Source organism: Halyomorpha halys, unplaced genomic scaffold (genome assembly GCF_000696795.3).
Source record: "Halyomorpha halys isolate HHAL.00 unplaced genomic scaffold, Hhal_1.1 Scaffold1882.1, whole genome shotgun sequence".
NCBI classification, from domain to species: Eukaryota; Metazoa; Arthropoda; class Insecta; order Hemiptera; family Pentatomidae; genus Halyomorpha; species Halyomorpha halys.
The window spans coordinates 137,613-143,635 of record NW_027107330.1 but is presented as its reverse complement, the minus strand read 5'-3'; the positions used below and the strand labels follow the sequence as shown (position 1 = coordinate 143,635).

The 6,023-nt window shown below is 27.3% G+C and overlaps 1 long non-coding RNA gene across 1 annotated transcript; it reads left to right on the top strand.

Moving 5' to 3' along the window:
• Window positions 1–1,777: 1,777 nt before the first annotated feature.
• On the top strand, window positions 1,778–3,887 carry LOC106690809 (uncharacterized). The gene is made up of 3 exons (XR_001344677.1): window positions 1,778–1,851; window positions 1,922–2,011; window positions 3,686–3,887. It is a non-coding gene; the product is annotated as an uncharacterized lncRNA (long non-coding RNA).
• The last annotated feature ends 2,136 nt before the right edge of the window (window positions 3,888–6,023 follow it).

The window sequence follows — 6,023 nt, the reverse complement described above, 5'->3', positions numbered from 1 at the left end:
TTAATGAATTTATCTTAAAAACCATTCGATCTACAGATGTCCATTAACACTTACATTAAAGCTAGTTTAATGCACTATAAAGTAATTTTGACGCTATAGTTCTCGAGATATATCTTTTTTAAAAGCTATATTTTAAAAAAAAAAAAAAAAAAAAATCAGTAGTTAATGAATTTATCTTAAAAACCATTCGATCTACAGATGTCCATTAACACTTACATTAAAGCTAGTTTAATGCACTATAAAGTAATTTTGACGCTTATCATCATCGCAGGAGTAGTAGTGTTCATGATACTCAACAAAATGAATTCATAAAATGTTGATTTCTAGCAATTCAGACAAACGTTTTGATTTATGAAACTATATCTTAGGAACCATAAGACGTACAGATGACTCCCAGCACTCAAATTAATGCTAGTATAATAGTATAATATAAAGTAGTATATAATACTTATATTCACAGTAGTAGTAGTTTTCATATTTGCTAAAATACATTGTTTGAACAAAATTTCATGAGCAAAATTCATCTTTATATAAGAACATCATAAAAACTACAACCCATACGAAGATACGTGTCATAAACTATTACATAGCAAATTAAATTACATTTATTTTGAATGCTAGCAGACATCTGTATGTCTAATACTTACAGAGATATTGTTTTTTATAAATCAAAATTATTGTTCAAACTGCTTGAAATCAACATTTAGTGAATTTATTTTGTCTAATATCGTGAAAACTTCTACTCCTATGAAGATAAACATCATAAGTTACTTTATAGTGGATTAAATTGGCTTTTAAGTGTTAATAGACAATTTCACGTCAAATGGTTTCTGAGATACAAATTTCTTAAAAAAAATTCATTAACTACTGATTATTCAGAACATTTTTTTTATAAAATATAACTTTTTAGAAAGATATATCTTAAGAACTATTTAACGTAATGAGCTCTTTTATAAATCATATTTTGGCAAATTTACTCTTCTTTAAATGATGTTATATTAAGTTTTCTAGTGATGTTGGTAATGTTTAAAATAAGGAGCTCCGAAAGGAAAATTAATTTTTTTTGTTAACACTTTGAAATAGCCGCCATTTTGTATTCCCCCTACCCATACTTCTCAGGCTCATAAATTTTGACTAAAAATTATAAATAGTTCTCATTAAGGTAATAAAAAATTGGGATGAAATAACTGCCTTTTTTCACCCCGGTTCTTATATTAAAATATTCAAGATTAGTCTCGTAACCAAAATTTTATTTAACATCGTTGTACAGCGACCTAAAAGTCTTTATTCACCCATTGGTCACCATATATTAATAGTCATGTTTCAAAAACTTTTATTTCCCTGTAAATTTAATATCTAATAGTAAATTTTTAGCACTAAGACCATTCTTGAAACTTTGTGAACGCATCATGTAGGTATCTACGATCTTCTATATGCTTTAGGATATAATAGATATGACCACTTAGCACATTGGAGAAATAACATTTCATGAAGACAAATATTTACAAAGAAACTTGTGAGGCAATGACGTTTTTATACTATTATTTCACTATCTTTATATGTAGTTGAATCCATACTAAGTATACCATATAGTACTGATGTAAAAGCTAGTGTATACTAGTTAATGAGAGTAGAGATCCTATAGGTTTCGATTGTTGATATTTACATGGATCTTTACGTATTAGTATGTGATCATATTTATAATATAGTAGGTTATTTTGTTGTAATAACTTTTTTTTTAATTCCACTTTCTTTTTGGGAAGATATTGGTATTCTCGTTTGTTGAAGGTGAGGAAGTCCAACATGGATTTATACAAAGAACAAAAGGATTCCAGAAAACTGCTCGATAGTGTGAGTTAAAATAAATTTCATATTTTTATATTATATTTTTCAAATGTTTTCAACATTTTTTTTTTTTCAGGAAGAGTTACAGTTCCACTTTGAAACCGTAGAGGAATTCGAATTTACGGCTTATAACTTTTTTCCAGTAAACATCTCATTAATAGGTTCTGTAAGTATTTCTTGATGTCTGTAAAAACTCCGAATTTAATTGATATTGTACTGTCACTTAACCTTGTCGAACCGTAAATGAAAAATTATATGTTTTATTATGATAAAACTTCTGCCGTTAATCTTACGTCAACTCATCAGTTGAGAAATTGGCCATTAGGTAGATAAACAATAATTAATAATAACCTTAATCTTTTATATGCTTAACGGCCCTGGGCGTTAATATGTAAATTTATTTATTATTACTATTTTTATTTATTCATTTTATAATTATTTATTTACTAAATGGACGGATGTAAATTTGGGGGCCCAAAGACCTAAGATATTTTCTACTTCATGAAAGCAATGTTTCTCAAGAAATAAATTTTTAACAAAGGAATATTATTTTTATTGCTTTATGACATCACCCTTGAAAATCTAATTTGCACAAGAAGTAGCTTAAAAAGTACAATGAGGTCAATGCTAGAATTAGTTTTGGGCTATTTAAAGCAGCTTAAATAACATTAAAAAATAATTTTAATAGAATTTAAGCCTTTTACTTTTCACGTTTCCATATGTTGATTTTCAATAGTAAATATTTTTACCGTCTTAAAAATTAAAAATAGTGATAAGCTTAGCTCTGTTGAGAGTTCATTTAAACTTGGTTCTAAATCTAAATGAAAAACTATGTAATTCAATCAACAATAAATACAAAAATAAACTCTAAAAGAGAAAATCAAATAAAGATTTTTCTTGATAGTTATATCATCCGCATATGCACAAACTTGACTACTTGCATAGGATATTTAAAGTATTCAGTATTAATTATGTAATCCTAGATTGAAGAGAGATGCAGACAGAGCATCTATCTGCCTTACATTGGCTGATATTGCAAATTTACAACCTATTCTAACATTAGCTATTACTCTAGCATTACTATTATTGCTTTGAGTTATATATCTCAATCGTATCACTTTTTTGAAATGTTATATTTTATTAGTGTTTTAATTATGTTGGCCCTAACAATTCCATTGAAAGGTTGGTGATAGTCATTGAATAGAATTTGAAGAGTAGTTTTATGCTTCAAATATTTTTTTGCTTTTATAATAAGGTGTGAATAGTTGTCTGTAGATTAATATGAGGAGAAGATGGTGGGGAGGGTGCGGTTAGCAAAAATACACAAATAAATAAGTTTTGTTTATCTGTGTATTTTTGCTGACTGCAATCCCAACCATCTTCTCATTTTTGTTTTTTTCTCATTTTTTCATTATCTTTTTTTTCCATGTATGCATTTTAATTTTTACTATAAACAATGCATTTTTAGATAGTGTTGTGTTTAATGTTGCGTAGCTAATGATTTCCATCATGTGATTTTTTGAAAACACTTTCTCCTTACATTGGATCTTCAACATGTAGATAAAGAAACTTATTATAAGCTATTTTGTAAAGAAAACGGAATAAGCAGGAGCATATCAACAAATATGATAATGATATATTGCTGTAATGTATGGAAATGTAAATAAATATTACAAAAATTCAAAATCCTTACACTTAAGTATAACCTACATCAAGCCATGTATATCCTTCTTTTCATATCTCTAGCATTTATTCAATAGACATAAACACATTGTTACTTATTTACTTTGATGTAATGTTGTTATTTTGTTTTGTATTTAACATTGGATTTCTGTTTCAGTTGATTCTCTCAGGAACAACATACTTAGTCACATTACTCCAGTTTACCCCTAGCGGTATGCAAAAGTCAGAGTAATTCATTTAATTTATATGTATGCATAATATTCAAAATATAATCAATCAGTCTTGACATGTCTATTATACTATAGCCTCACAAGAAAAGTGACAGAATGCAAATCAAATTTAACATAATATAAAACTTACAGTAAAATTTAAAGGAAGCCTTGTAATATTTCAACATAACTTTTATAGTATATTTAAGTAGATTTTCACAAATAATAAATTTTGTAGTTGTCACTTTTCTTATGAGGGTCCAATGTGCTATAGAATAAAATAAAAAAGTGAATTTCACTAACTGTTTTAAGATGCTTAAGGAATATTATTGACACAGTCTACAAAATTGTTCTATTTAGATTTCAAACTTTGTTAAATATAAATACACTCCCCATAAAAAAAAAAAAATTGAATAAAAAAACACTCAAATTTTAAAATTGTTTTAGTTTTTGAGCCTAACCCATGTATTATCTTATTTACATATTGTATTAGGATTACTTATAATAAAAACTTTGGTTATAGGTAACTTTGCTACTCACTATTAGTCGACAAAATACAGTTTAAATGTTTTTCTAGATTAGTTTCAATGCCATTAATATTTTTTTTTTTTTTTGCCCAGTACATTAAGTCATAATTTTCTGAAATTGATTTGTATAATAATAAGTTATTTCAGCCATGAAAAGTCAGTAAAATATTCACTTAATAAAGAAGAAAAATGTTTGTGCTATATTGCTAATCGACTTGGTTATTACACTATAGTTTCAATAACTGAAAAAGGGTACTGAAAGCCCTTTAGACTCTCAAATTTGGGAAACTCCCAATTCATGACGTTCAGAAATCATCAATCCCTTTTAGGAAAGTTTTACTAAAATATGCCAATATGGCATCAGAACCTTGGATGCTAGTGTTCCATAGGTATCAACTTCATAATCATCTGCAAGAAGAAGACTGATGGAGTCAAACCTCAGCTCAATAAAACCTATTTTCGCTGGTTCTGTCAATTTCTGACAGTAGAACATCACAGAAAGGTATTCAGACTTCTTTGAGAACACCAGTCTTAGACTGTGAAGGACTGGGTACATATCGTATTCAATAATGAGACAAGAGTTGCCCTCAAAAGTCAAGATGGTTGTTAATCAGTGATTATGTTAGAAATAACTGTATTAGAAGAAGGCCCTCTTATTTTAGGGTGTTTCTTTAGAGCAACATACTAATTTGGTACCAATTCGAGGAGGAATGAGGAGAATGTATCATGGTTTGTGATGATGATTTTACTAGATAATGTAGAGCCTTCCATATTAATGATAGGTAGCATACTACCTATGATATATCATTGCTGGTACAAGATAATGGTTAACCACAACAAATACTTCTGATTACCTTATCACATTAAGTTTAAACAACCTCAAGTAGGCAGCAAGAATTATGGATGTTAATTCAGTTGAACATGTGTGGAAAAAGTTTAAAAGAAAAGTTTGGTGTTAGGTTTCTCTTCTTACTTTGCTTGAAATACTGAAAACAGCTGTATCAGAAAGTAGGGAAAAATCCCAGATTTAATTAAAAGCTTTTATGGGTATACTAAAATTTGTAGATACATTTATTAAAGATAGGGAGCAATAATTCTTATTAAATGATATTATAAGCCTGTAAAATTTAAATTTTATTTATAAGGAAACTTCTTACATTAACATTTTAATATTGTGCAATTTAAGATAAAGTTGCTTAATTTGAATTTATTAGTTTTTTTTTGTATATGAATGCCAAACTTTTCTCATGTAATTCAGGGACTTCTCGAGTGTTAGAAATTTTTTGACAAGAAGTGTGTGTATGTAATATATATATGTACTACATGAATTAATATAATGATAGTTATAATTTAATTTCAATTTTATAATTAATTATTTTCTTAACCATAAGTGTCAAAAGATAGATACATTTTAGGTTAGCAAATGTAGGTAAAAAAAAAACCTTAAAACCTATTTTTCATTTCCTCTGATCAAACTTAAATTTAGACAACTAATAAATCAATACTGTTATACCATTTATAAGGTGAACTAAGGGACAAGCAAATAGATTTGCTACTATTTGATTACAAAGATTTGAATTGCTAAACAATACTTATTTAATGATAAAAAATTAACCATGTCATTTTAAAAAAAATATATGTTCAAAAGTAGACTTTTTTTTCAAATGGCTTTTGTTCATTTTAAATGAACATGTTATCCAACAAATTATTCACTTTGTTTAATTATACTTTTACCTAAACCTATAATTGTTTCGTCATT